This window comes from Tachysurus fulvidraco, chromosome 14 (assembly GCF_022655615.1).
Source record: "Tachysurus fulvidraco isolate hzauxx_2018 chromosome 14, HZAU_PFXX_2.0, whole genome shotgun sequence".
Taxonomy (NCBI): domain Eukaryota; kingdom Metazoa; phylum Chordata; class Actinopteri; order Siluriformes; family Bagridae; genus Tachysurus; species Tachysurus fulvidraco.
This window is the reverse complement of record NC_062531.1, coordinates 1,926,903-1,939,402: the sequence shown is the minus strand read 5'-3', so window position 1 is coordinate 1,939,402 and position 12,500 is coordinate 1,926,903. Positions and strand designations below refer to the sequence as shown.

The window sequence follows — 12,500 nt, the reverse complement described above, 5'->3', positions numbered from 1 at the left end:
TTGCTAGTTCCAGAGCCTCATTCCCAAAAAACCTTAACACCCCATCAACCCCAACCCCCCCTTTATCACTGAGCATGTTATCAAGGTTCCCCACAGCCCCTCTGCAGACGACACGGAGCCACATTTCAGGATCTCAGAATACTGTGAAGTGTTCACTCGAGTCTACAGCCAACAGTAGCAAGTCTCTCTGAGAGGAAACTCTTCACTTCTTGGCTAGTGTGTGTGTGTGTGTGTGTGTGTGTGTGTGTGTGTGTGTGTGTGTGTGTGTGTTTGATATACACAGCATCCTGACACCAGAAGCAAGTCTAGCTCTCAGCTCAAGGACATAAAGGACGTAAAGGCGACCGAGTCGAACACCTTTTGACGAGAAGACAGGCTCTCTATAACGAGCCTTCGATTCGTTTATATCAACAAACTTTCGAGTTTTTTTTTGTAACTATGATTTTCTGACATCATCAACACACACAGGGGGGAGGGGACGAAAAATATGATCCGATAATATCTTCGATCGTATCTCGACAGGTTTCACCTCCTCATCCCCCGACAGCCAGCCAGCCATCATCATCATCCTCCTCCTCTGGACAAAAAAAAAATAGTCGAAAAAATGTTATGTATAAACTCTTAAATCGTGCGACGAATAAAACCGTATTCAGATTAAAATCACGCCGCTATCGCTATAGCGATATCTGGTTTACGTTAACGTTACGTGTCTAGAGACGGCTATCTGGTGTTTTCTGACGTAGCTAGCAGAGTCGATTAGCAAAACCCCTTCAGGATGGTAACTAGACTATTTGGGAATGGGGGTTGGGGTGGAAGTGAGGAGGGTTTTTTTTAAAAAAAAGAATAACATAATAATTACATACCATGTAACTAGCACGCTAGCTAATATTCGTTCAGTGGAAAAACGAAAAAGCGTCGTGTGAGATTTCGGGGACACGGAGGCGCCCGTCGCTCGGCGAAATCGGGACGTCTGCGATCGAGAGCGTCGAACGACAATCGTGGAACGGACAGATAGACGAGCGGTGTCGCGTGAGCTACGAGCTCTGGGGTGGTTTAGAAGTAATAACGACGACGACACTAATAATTGTGGGTGGAGTTTGTGCGTGTAAATGTTTCGAATGTGTGTTTGCTGCTGGATACGAGGAACACTGAGGACTTTTGTTAGCGTCTTTCTGTCTTTCCGCCTCGCTGACTCGTCTCTCTCTCTCTCTCTCTCTAAATCTCCGTCTTTCTATAAAGTATAATGTGATCTCTCTCTCTCTCTCTCTCTCTCTCTCTCTCTCTCTCTCTCTCTCTCTCTCTCTCTCTCTCTCTCCGTCTTGTCTCTGGGGTGCCGCTCCAGGAAGCGTCTCTGACACACTGAGTCTCTTTGTCGCGGACAGACAGACGAGGCCGTTTCGAGGCGTTAGGAGTCAGGCGGCGAGGGAATAGCAATGAGCGGCAGAAAGAGTTCGTCCCTCTGGGGCTCCGTCCTGATTCCAGGGAAGGTTTTAGCGGGGCATCAAAGGGAACAAGGGGGTAAACCGTCACCTCGTCTACTTGTGTTTCCAAGCCGATTCTGAAATAAAAAACAAAAGAGAGGACGGAGAGTAGATGACATCATCAAGAGCCTTAACCAATCATTCGCGTGAAAGATGACTTTGTTTTATCGTGACCGATCGTTTCACCCGCAGAAGCGCATTTATTCACGTTTCTTTTTGTTTGTTTGTTTACAGTAAGACGCATTATTAACTCAGCGCGAGTTTTCACTCAGATCCGTTTATTCGGCCGTAAGAACACAAACTGGGGAAAGTGTCGAGGATTAAACGCAGCTCTGGAGACCGAAAGCAGGGAAGAAAACATCATTCATTTGTTATTTATAATTCTGTTCAAATGAAGACGTTTAGCCAATAAGCAGCTTTTACTAGTTTCGTTAGATTATTAGTTTACTAGTTAACTAGTAGTCGTCCCACCCCCACACCCGCCCGGAACCGATGGCCGTTAGTCGTCAGGATCAGAAGCGCGAGAAGGAATCGAGAGAAAAACTCAAATAAAATAAATCTTTCTTTTTTTTTAAGACGAGTTTCATCGTGTTTCTCAGAACTTCTCTGTGTTTCTCGTTTTCTGAGTAATGACCCGGACTGCGCTCTCTAAAGCATTTGTGGTTATGTTTATTTGGCTGTTTGTGACCTCCTGAGAGTGCTGAGTACAGGAGAACACAGAAAGAGAGAGAGAGAGAGAGAGAGAGAGAGAGAGAGAGAGAGAGATGGACACTGTTTGTGCAGAACGTCAGATCTGATCGAATCAGCCGACTTAATGGAGAGACGGATGGTGTATTAACGTCACTGGCTATATTCATCACTGGCATCAGTGCGAATTAAAACATGAGAGAGAGACAGATATATATATATATATAGAGAGAGAGAGAGAGAGAGAGAGATGAACTGAATCCACAGGAGAGACAAAAAAATGTATAAGCGCATAATCTTTAAAAAACATTATAGAGCTCATTAATGTGTGTGTGTGTGTGTGTGTGTGTGTGTGTGTGTGTGTGTGTGTGTGTGTGTGTGTGTGTGTGTGTGTGTGTGTGTGAATTCTCTCTGTAGACTTTCTTGTTTTTGTTACCCAGCTTTTCCTCCTCCATGCATGTTTGAGCGTCAGGTCTGAAGCGTGCGCTTTTAGCTCCACCATGAGGCCTAAAACTCCTTCATCTTCCTCGTCTCTCTTCCTCGTCTCTCTTCCTCGTCTCTCTTCCTCTTCTTTGTTTTCTTTTTGTTTTCATGCCTCCCTCGAACATTCTGACCATTATTCTTTCTCTGCTAAATTTCAGCTGTGCTTCTACTCTAAACATGACCAAAAAAGTTAAAAATACAATGATAAAAAAAAGCGCCTTGCTTCTTTGTGTCAGTGTTTCCATGGAAACAAGGTCGCCATGGTGCGCACGCATGTCTAATTCACGTTACGTTGGATGTTACAGACAGGTATCGTAGCCTCGCTGTGCTTTTGGTCAGAATATCTTCTGATTATTTAGAATTAATACGATTTTGGCGACTATTTTTTAACACAAACGCATTCAAATGTTACTTCAAAACTTTCTTAGCAGCTGTTTGTTTACTTGGTCGTCACTAAAGCCCCGAGGTGAGAGGTCGAAGGTTATGAGTTATTGTGTGTTTGGGGTTATTTGTTAGCGCAGCTAATTGCCTGTGTTTTAGGTGAAAGAGAATAAGGGGAAAGTTTCATTAAATTCTTTTCTGAACTTTTTATTTTATGTAGCCTGAGCTTTGGGTTTGCCTATAAAGCTGTGACTCTCTCTCTCTCTCTCTCTCTCTCTCTCTCTCTCTCTCTCTCTCTCTCTCTCTCTCTCTCTCTTTCTCTGTCCTTCCCTCTCTCTCCCTCTCTCGCACTAGCGCTAAGTGCCACATGCCTGATTAGCCTGAGTGCATCTCAGCTCTTAATGTGATGACAAGAGAAGAGAGGAGATCCTCAGAGGGGTACATCGGGGACGAGTCTCTCTCTCTCGCTCTCTCTCTCTCGCTCTCGCTCTCTCTCTGTCTCTCTCTATCTTCTCTGCACTCGCTGCCCTGTTTAATGTGATTGCTTTAAAGCCTGCCAGCAATTCCTGAGGCTGAAGTTAGCAAAGCGCACAGCCAAGTTAGACACAGCCTCGTCCTTCGCACTGAACCACACGCGATTAACGTTATTAACACGATTAACAACCGCGACTTCAAGGACACGTGAGTCACGTTGCCACGAGCGAACGCCTCAGCGAGTCGGCTAATCCTGCGTACGAAGTTCAGCGAAACTCTGCGGCACTGTTAAACATCGAATCTATGCCATTTTTCTAAGTGCGCATCATTTACAGCGACATCACAGACATTACGCTAACAGCCGGCTGGTTGGCTGCAAGATTTCAGACCGTATGATTTCTCCCACAGTTTGTGTGATTCTGTGTATGAGGTTTTTTGGGTGGATGAAAATGCTCTGACGATTAAACCCGAAATCAGTCGTCCTACTATTGATGGGTTTCAGATCGTTTTCCAAACAAAACTGTCGCCGACTGGTTGTTTCTCTTCAGATTTACTTGAAAATTTACAATGAAAATATGGTGAAAATTTGCAGCATTTTTGTCATTATTTTAAAAAAAAACTTTTTTTTTTACAATTTTATCATCCAATCACAGCAAATAAGGTGAAGATGTCTTGCGATGCGTTATGGGTAACACACGCAGCCACACTATGTTTTACGTGATGTGTACGATCGCTTGTGTGTGTGTGTGTGTGTGTGTGTGTGTGTGTGTGTGTGTGTGTGTGTGTGTGTGTGTGTGTGTGTGTGTGTTGCCGTCAAACAAAAGCCACCCTGTCCATTCCGCACTCTCGAGGCTCTTTATTGGCCGAGCCCTAATTAAAAGCCTGCTCTTGAGTACGTGGTCCCCAGGAGCCCCGAGGCGTCGGCCCTCTGAGTGCCACTCTTTTACTTCCTCCTTTCCTTTTTTTTTAATAGGTGTATAACAAACCCCCCATCAACACACCACCCCATCTCCATCTCTTCCTCCTCCCTCTTTCTCTCCCTCAAGCCAGGAGCAGGCAGCAGCGTTAATGGGTCACTAATGGAAAGGGGGTGTAGCTCACAGTCACCACACACTTTTTATTTCACAGTAAGCAGGAAAGAATCAGAGGGGATTCGGAGGACGTGCCATGATCCTTATTTATAGCTGGGGTTAAACCACAGGAGCAGACGTGAGAATCAGAGGGACAGGAATGCATGAGATATAAAAAAAAGTGAAAAGTGAAAAGCTGTAAACACGTCTAAAGGAAACAGGACTGGGAAATTTCTGGGATATACACAGTGTATCGCACCGAGACAACACGGTAAAGGAAAGAGAAAACCTCAAATCTCAGATTTTTAAATACATTTCTAGACATTTGAAGATCACATAGCTCGTTTTAATTAATGCTAAAATATTACAATAAACACGTTAGAGCATCTTATTTTTCAAAAACATTCATCGAAAAATAAAAATAAAAACGGTTTCCCAGACAAAGACAGAAACTCTCTCAGAGGCTTTGTACACACCCACGGGCACTCAGACGAGGCACACGATTGGTTCCCTGCGCAAGATCCGAGCTGATTGGCTGCGCATCATCGCATCCTCTCCCAGCTTCTTCCCTTGTCGTATCTCGCCACTCTCGTTCACGCCGTCAACCGTCTCTCACGTATCGTGTTCGACTTTTCGTTAAGCCCTTACGGTGCCTCCTAAGCGCCATGCCCCTGCGAAAGATTCCTCTAGTGAGCCCAAGAGGAAGAGGAAGATGATGACCATCAGTGAAAAGGTCAAACTTAGGGCCAATCCTACTTCACGGATTTTCACCTATCACGAGGGGTTCCGGTCTCCATTAACCGCGATAAACGAGCGATCGCTGTATTGTAATCTGAGAAAAGGAAAATCGACTGGATTTCAGGTCTCGTATTCATTACAGTTCTACATAAGAGTGATAAAAATTCTTATAAATGTTGGTGTTTCCCCTTAAATTGAGAGAAAAATGTTATTTTTAGTGGACAACCAATCACAGTCTTCTACACGATGTGTCACCTAGTAACAGGTTAAGCCCCGCCTCCTCTCTAATATAAAGCTTGTTGCATTTTCCTTGTTCAGAGTTGTTCTGGTCCTGATTTACTGATTCGGTCGGGTGTAGAAGAATAACAGCTGGATAAAGAGGTGTTTTTTCTGAAACTTCTCACGTGTCATCTTCGGCTAATAATCGTACAGGGATTTTATTTTATTTTATATTTTAAATCGTGTTGAACAAAGTAACCGTCACTATAATTGTGGCTCGTTGATCAGTGAACTGACTACTGAACTCTCAGGGAGCTGATCGCTGCACGTCTCCATGGTTACAGCTACACGACTTATGGCCGCGTTTCACTTTTGTAGTGACGAAGATCAGCGTTATTTTAAAAAAAATTACACTGACGTACGGTTTGGGTGGAGGTCACGTTTTTTTTTTTTGAGCGAGTTTTTGGCGAAGCGCGTGTTGAAGGGAGCTTGTTTTGGGTGGAGCTCCACCGTGTTGGGTGGAGTGCGTGTTGGAAGGAGCTCATCTTGGGTGGAGCTCGTGTTGTGTGGAGCTCAGTGTGAGATCTTGTCAATAAAATCTACAGAAGATTTTATTCTATCTAAGATAAAACAAATAAAAACAAAACAGACCCAAATTATTAATAAAAAACAGGAAACATGAGCAACACAAGCAGCAAACGCCCACACGGGGGAGACAAAAAGCACAAAGAGAACTGATGAATAAAAACCTGTGAGAGCTCAGCTTATAGAGCCTGCTTAGTCTGTTTGTTTGTTTGTTTGTTTGTTTTCATACTGATTTGTCTTTCATGTGTATTTTTTGGATGATGATGATGATGATAGATGATGATGATGATGATGAAGAAGATACTGTGAACTGAATCCCAGTATTTGCACCTGAGCAGTGATTTTGGGTTTTTTGTTTGTTTTGTTTGTCTGTTGTTGTTGTTGTTGTTGTTGTTGTTGTTGTTGTTGTTTTTTGGGGGGGGTATCTCAAACGTTGATATTTTTTTATTTTTTTTAAATCACACAGAACAGAGAGCCATGTTAAAGGACTGAGACCTGCTTCCTCGTGCTTGTCTATGACTTCAGTACTTCTGTGTAACTACAGTGAACTTCTGTGCATGAAATCAGAGTGTTCACACTGTCCAGTGCTCTCACACTCCAGTCCACACGTGCATGCTCCCTGAAACACACACACACACACACACACACACACACACACACACACACACACACACACACACACACACAAATCTGAAGTCACACATCACTAATAAATCTGTTGCTGTTGAAATCTCACTAAGCATTGTGTGTGTGTGTGTGTGTGTGTGTGTGTGTGTGTGTGTGTGTGTGTGTGTGTGTGTGTGTGTGTGTGAGAATTCTGTTGACTTTTCTTACACCAATAAACCACCTCAATCACTTTCTCTCCTGTGTTTTTTCTCTCTCACACAACAGGATTATTTTAATACTGTTTTCTTTGTTTTTTATTAATAAATGCGACTCAGTGATTTCTGCCTTATTCTTCCTTACCGAGTGTGAACTCTGTGTCTCGCACATTTTAAGCGTTTATTAATTCTAAAGTTCATTTATTGATTCAAGAGGGGTAACGGTGGCTTAGCGGTTAGCACGTTCGCCTCACACCTCCAGGGACGGGGGTTCGATTCCCGCCTCCGCCTTGTGTGTGTGGAGTTTGCATGTTCTCCCCGTGCCTCGGGGGTTTCCTCCGGGTACTCCGGTTTCCTCCCCCGGTCCAAAGACATGCATGGTAGGTTGATTGGCATCTCTGGAAAATTGTCCGTAGTGTGTGTGTGTGTGTGTGAGTGAATGAGAGTGTGTGTGTGCCCTGTGATGGGTTGGCACTCCGTCCAGGGTGTATCCTGCCTCGATGCCCGATGACGCCTGAGATAGGCACAGGCTCCCCGTGACCCGAGACGTTCGGATAAGCGGTAGAAAATGAATGAATGAATGAATTTATTGATTTATTTTCTCCATGAATGACTTAGAAAACGGTTCGAGGTCAGGACATTACGGTGCTTTTGAGGGACCCGATTAGGCACCGAAACACACCGCTAATGTGACTGATGCTGCCTCAGGGTCCTGTGGGGAAAAGTGGGTTTGACAGTAAAATGCAGGCCGAACTAAATCATCACTGGGGCAAATTTCAGTAACAGAAACACAGTAGTTTCTTCCTGAAATATAAAACAGAATCCTGACACAGTTTTTAGCCTTGTCGAAGTTCTTAGAAAATTAGCAGCATGTTGTTTAACTTTACACCGAACTCCAGAAAGGAAAATTCCTCACAGAAGGTCAGGGGTAGACTGTATTTATTATATTCCTAAAGTGTTTACTTCTTATCCTACAATTTTCTAAACTAAACCTATTTTATAAACACGTTGTGCATTTATCCGTTTATAGCTACAGTTACTCCTGTGGAACATCTACAGTACAGAATTAGCTCCTGTTGACCGAACGTTCCCTTAACGTTAGCTTCTGGTTTTTGTTTGGTTGTTTTTTCAGAACGTTGCAGGGAGGGTTTTTTTTAACAACCTAATGTAAACCTATACACAACGTTCTCTAATGGTTATTTTTAGGTTTTATTTTTATAAACAAAAACTAACCTTCCCAGAACGCTCTGGGAACCAAAAATTGTTTGCTGGGTAGCATCTAGAAACACTCAACTCGCTCTCTCACTCAACTCTCTCTCTCTCAACTCTGTCTCTCTGTCTCTCTCTCAACTCTCTCTCTCTCTCAACTCTGTCTCTCTCTCAACTCTGTCTCTCTCTTGCTCTCAACTCTGTCTCTCTCTCGCTCAACTCTGTGTCTCTCTCGCTCAACTCTGTGTCTCTCTCGCTCAACTCTGTGTCTCTCTCGCTCAACTCTGTGTCTCTCTCGCTCAACTCTGTGTCTCTCTCGCTCAACTCTGTGTCTCTCTCGCTCAACTCTGTGTCTCTCTCGCTCAACTCTGTGTCTCTCTCGCTCAACTCTGTCTCTCTCTCGCTCAACTCTGTCTCTCTCTCGCTCAACTCTGTGTCTCTCTCGCTCAACTCTGTGTCTCTCGCTCAACTCTGTCTCTCACAGTTTTTCTTGATTGCTAAGACATTTCCTGAAAGCTGCTCTCCTTTTCTCTAAACTGTGAACACAAAACCCAATTCTCAAGCTACATTCACAAAACCTCAGACTCTCCTTGCAAAACCAAACTTTCACCTCAAAACAGTTCAATCTGTGCTCAAAACTGAACTATGTTGTCAAATCGTGCCCCGAGTCAATCAAAATTAACATCACTCTGGAACAGTCACTAAACACTACGTAGAAAAATAGAAAACACAATGTGCAGGACATAAAGCTGGAGAAATAAATGTTTATTGTTCACTGTAGGCTAAATGCATGTTGCAAAACAAAAAAAAACCTGTGCATTTAGCACTTGTACAAAAAGACAACACAGAAATCTTGTGCATTTACACGTAGTACTTGTAAAAACAAACAGAAATCTTATGCGTTTGCCACTTGTGTACAGTACAGTAAGCCCCAAGTAAAAATAAAGTACAAACATAAACACAAATAAGTGCATTACTCAGCCACAGCCACATGTCTCCGTACTGGGTCAGGCTACAGGACTTCATCCACATCACAGGCCACATTTCGTCTGGCCAGGCAACGGGGGGAAAAACCCCTGGCATGCCGTATCCAGGCTTGGCATGCCGTATCCAGGCTTGGCATGCCGTATCCAGGCTTGGCATGCCGTATCCAGGCTTGGCATGCCTCCACACTTATGTCACCACAGGCAAGTCTCATGGCTTGTAGGAGATGTACCCTGGTGTAAGGTTGGCGTTCATATACCTTCCACCGCCATGAGGAGAAGAATTCCTCAGTGGGGTTTAGGAAAGGGGAGTACGGTGGAAGGCAAAGATTGATAAAACCACTCTAACCTGGAGGGCTCTGTGAAAACTCACATTGTCCCAAACAACAACATAGAAGGGATGCTCATCCCGCTGCCCTAACAGAGCATCTTGCATGCGATTGAGGAAAATGAGGAGCTGGTGAGTGTTGTAGGGCCCCAGGTTGGCATGATGGTGGACAACCCCATGATTGCTGATGGCAGCACATAATGTGACATTGCCACCACTCTGCCCAGGAAAACCAACGAAGACCCGATGGCCAATCGCATTACGGCCTCTCCTTCTCCTTTTGGTAAGATTAAACCCAGCTTCATCCATGTACACGTATTCATGGGGTCTTTCCATTGCATCCAGTTGAAGAACCCTCTGTAGAAATAGATATAGTTTTGTGAGTGATACGGAAAAAATGATTTATGCCACTACAGTAAATCACTACTTAGAGTAATCAACACTGAATGTGTCTGGATATACAGTATGCCAACCTGTACATACTGGAATCTTTGCTCTTTGACTCTGTCAGAGTTGCGATCAAAGGGCACTCTGTATAGCTGTTTCATGCGCAGTCTGTTGCGCTTGAGGACACGATCAACAGTAATGAGGCTGACATTGTTGATACCCTCAAAATTTACATGGTCCTCAATGATCTTCTGCTGAATTTCACTCAGTTTAATGGCATTGTTCTCACAGACCATACCAACAATTAGGGTCTCTTTGTGTGGGGAGAACATACCTGTCCTCCCACCCCCATGTGGCAGTCTTTTGAATTCTACAAAAAGAGAACATGGAGTTACAAAAAAATATAGATGGAACACTAGGCCTACAAACAGTTAGACCAACCCTCCATTACAATACTACAGTACATTGGTACAGTGATGTACTGAAACATATATTTACTTACAGTATACCGTGGTACAGTATATAGTTTGTCATACAGTAATTGCTGTCAACATTTACATACTGTACTATAATGTCAAAAAAAGGTAATTACTGTAAATCTTCGAATTATGGTGGACACAGTGAATCTACCGATATTTGGTTGTACCCTTTGTCCGGCCTCCCTCATGCTCATACCATGGACAAGAACATGGTCAATCACAATAGCTCTGATTTCATCAGATATTACCGTTCTTTGTCTTCGCTGACCACCTCGACCTCCCCTCGCACAAACTCTTCCTATCAAACTTCTATCCATTGTAGGGTCTCGCAAACCAGGGCTCTCTGAACTGGCTTGCTGTATATGTTCCCTCGCATTATTAGCCACAAGTGTGATCGATTTTGAGTTGTTGTGTTCAAGTGGTGACACCTGTGCTTTAATTGTGTTTGACTTTTGTCACCTGTGCTCACTATTAAATGTGTTGGCAGGTTGTGTCTAAACAGGTGAAAAGTGCTTATGGTTTTTGCCAAAAGAGTGATTGATTCAATCAGTGGGTTCAGGCAACTGAGCATTTGGTTCAGACAATAGGGTTTAGTGTTTTAGCAATTGAGAATATATATATGTCTCTGTCTCTCTCTCTCTCTGTCTCTCCCTCTCTCTCTCTCTCTCTCTCTCTCTCTCTCTCTCTCTCTCTCTCGCTCTCTAACAATAGATAATAATAATAATAATAATAATAATAATAATAATAATAATAAGAGGAATCAATTAAATAATTCATTAAGTAATTAATCGATTAATTGGTTAATTGGTAATTAATATTACTTCATATTATTAATTAATAATAATATAACATTAAAACGTCCTTCCTTGCTTGTTAGCTAAATTCGCTTCAGTACTAAACATTAAACCTAACGTTAATCCTAACGTTCGTTCTTATAAAGTGCACCGACTTCATCCGGCCACACGAGGCCGCTGTTCACCACCAATAACACACTTTGTTATACAGTTATGTGATTGGATGTGCTTACATTTATTTTTAAAATATTTTGTATAATATATATATATATATATATATCTCAGAATACGTCCATATAGTGTGTAATGTTCATCCAATACATCCATAATGTTGTGAAATTAGTTTAAATGGTTTATTATGTGGAAAAAAGTTGCACTTTGTCTTCCGGAGGGATTTTTCTGTTCAAACGCTTCTGAATCAACTGTACAGTTCATAAGCAGTGTGGTATTAGATCATCATGACCCAATAAACACTGATCCTTCTGCACACAACATCTATCTTCCTTTTGAAAAGCAATATAAGGATGTGTATTTTCTTTGTAACTTCATTATTTTGCTTGTAAATTATTTTATCCATAAATGTAAAGTATTGAAATTTACTCCTCTTTTTTTACCTTCAGAAATATACTAGGATTTAAATGAACTCTTTGTCTACATCCGGTAACAAAAAAAATATACCACATAAAAAACAGAAATATATGCTCGCACATTTTTGTTGTATTATTTATTTGTTTGTTTGTTTATTGTTATCATTTTTTACAGATGTTGTGTTGTGTCGAGTGTATGTTCTCCTGGCTCCTTTTCTTGACTTCTATCATATTTATTTTTATGATATGTTAATAAATGTTGACTAATATAGCTTAAAAAAATTAATAAACTATCAACAACAGCAAAAACATTCCTGTTTTTGTTGATGCAAATTTACTTTCAGAGTAAAACGTTTCTGCACGTTTTAGTCTCGCGGGATTTAACTTTTTGTTGTTGTTTTAAAAAAATATAGAAAGAAAGACAGAAAAAGGAACCAGGACAAGATAAGTAAGTAGGTAATGTTTATAAGGGTCCTAAGAACAGAAGAAAGGAGAAAGACAGAAGGAAAAATGAGATAGGAAGTGAGTAGCTAAAGAAGGAAGTAAAGAAGGAAGTAGAATTATTAGCAGCAGCGACTAAAATGACCCGAGCAACATATTGTTCATGATTGTTCAGTCAGTCTATTACTATCACAAAGAGATTTTCATTCATTCATTCATTCATTCACTACCGCTTATCCGAACTTCTCGGGTCACAGGGAGCCTGTGCCTATCTCAGGCGTCATCGGGCATCGAGGCAGGATACACCCTGGATGGAGTGCCAACCCATCACAGGGCACACACACACACTCTCA

At 42.2% G+C, this 12,500-nt stretch overlaps 1 protein-coding gene across 1 annotated transcript in view; it reads left to right on the top strand.

The window, feature by feature from the left end:
* The window catches only part of sema6bb (sema domain, transmembrane domain (TM), and cytoplasmic domain, (semaphorin) 6Bb), a 53,110-nt gene extending 51,054 nt beyond the window's left edge, over window positions 1-2,056 (top strand). The window contains exon 15 of the mRNA XM_047799929.1: window positions 1-2,056. This exon is cut by the window's left edge and continues 1,101 nt beyond it. The gene's annotated coding sequence lies outside the window, so the exon portion shown is untranslated.
* The last annotated feature ends 10,444 nt before the right edge of the window (window positions 2,057-12,500 follow it).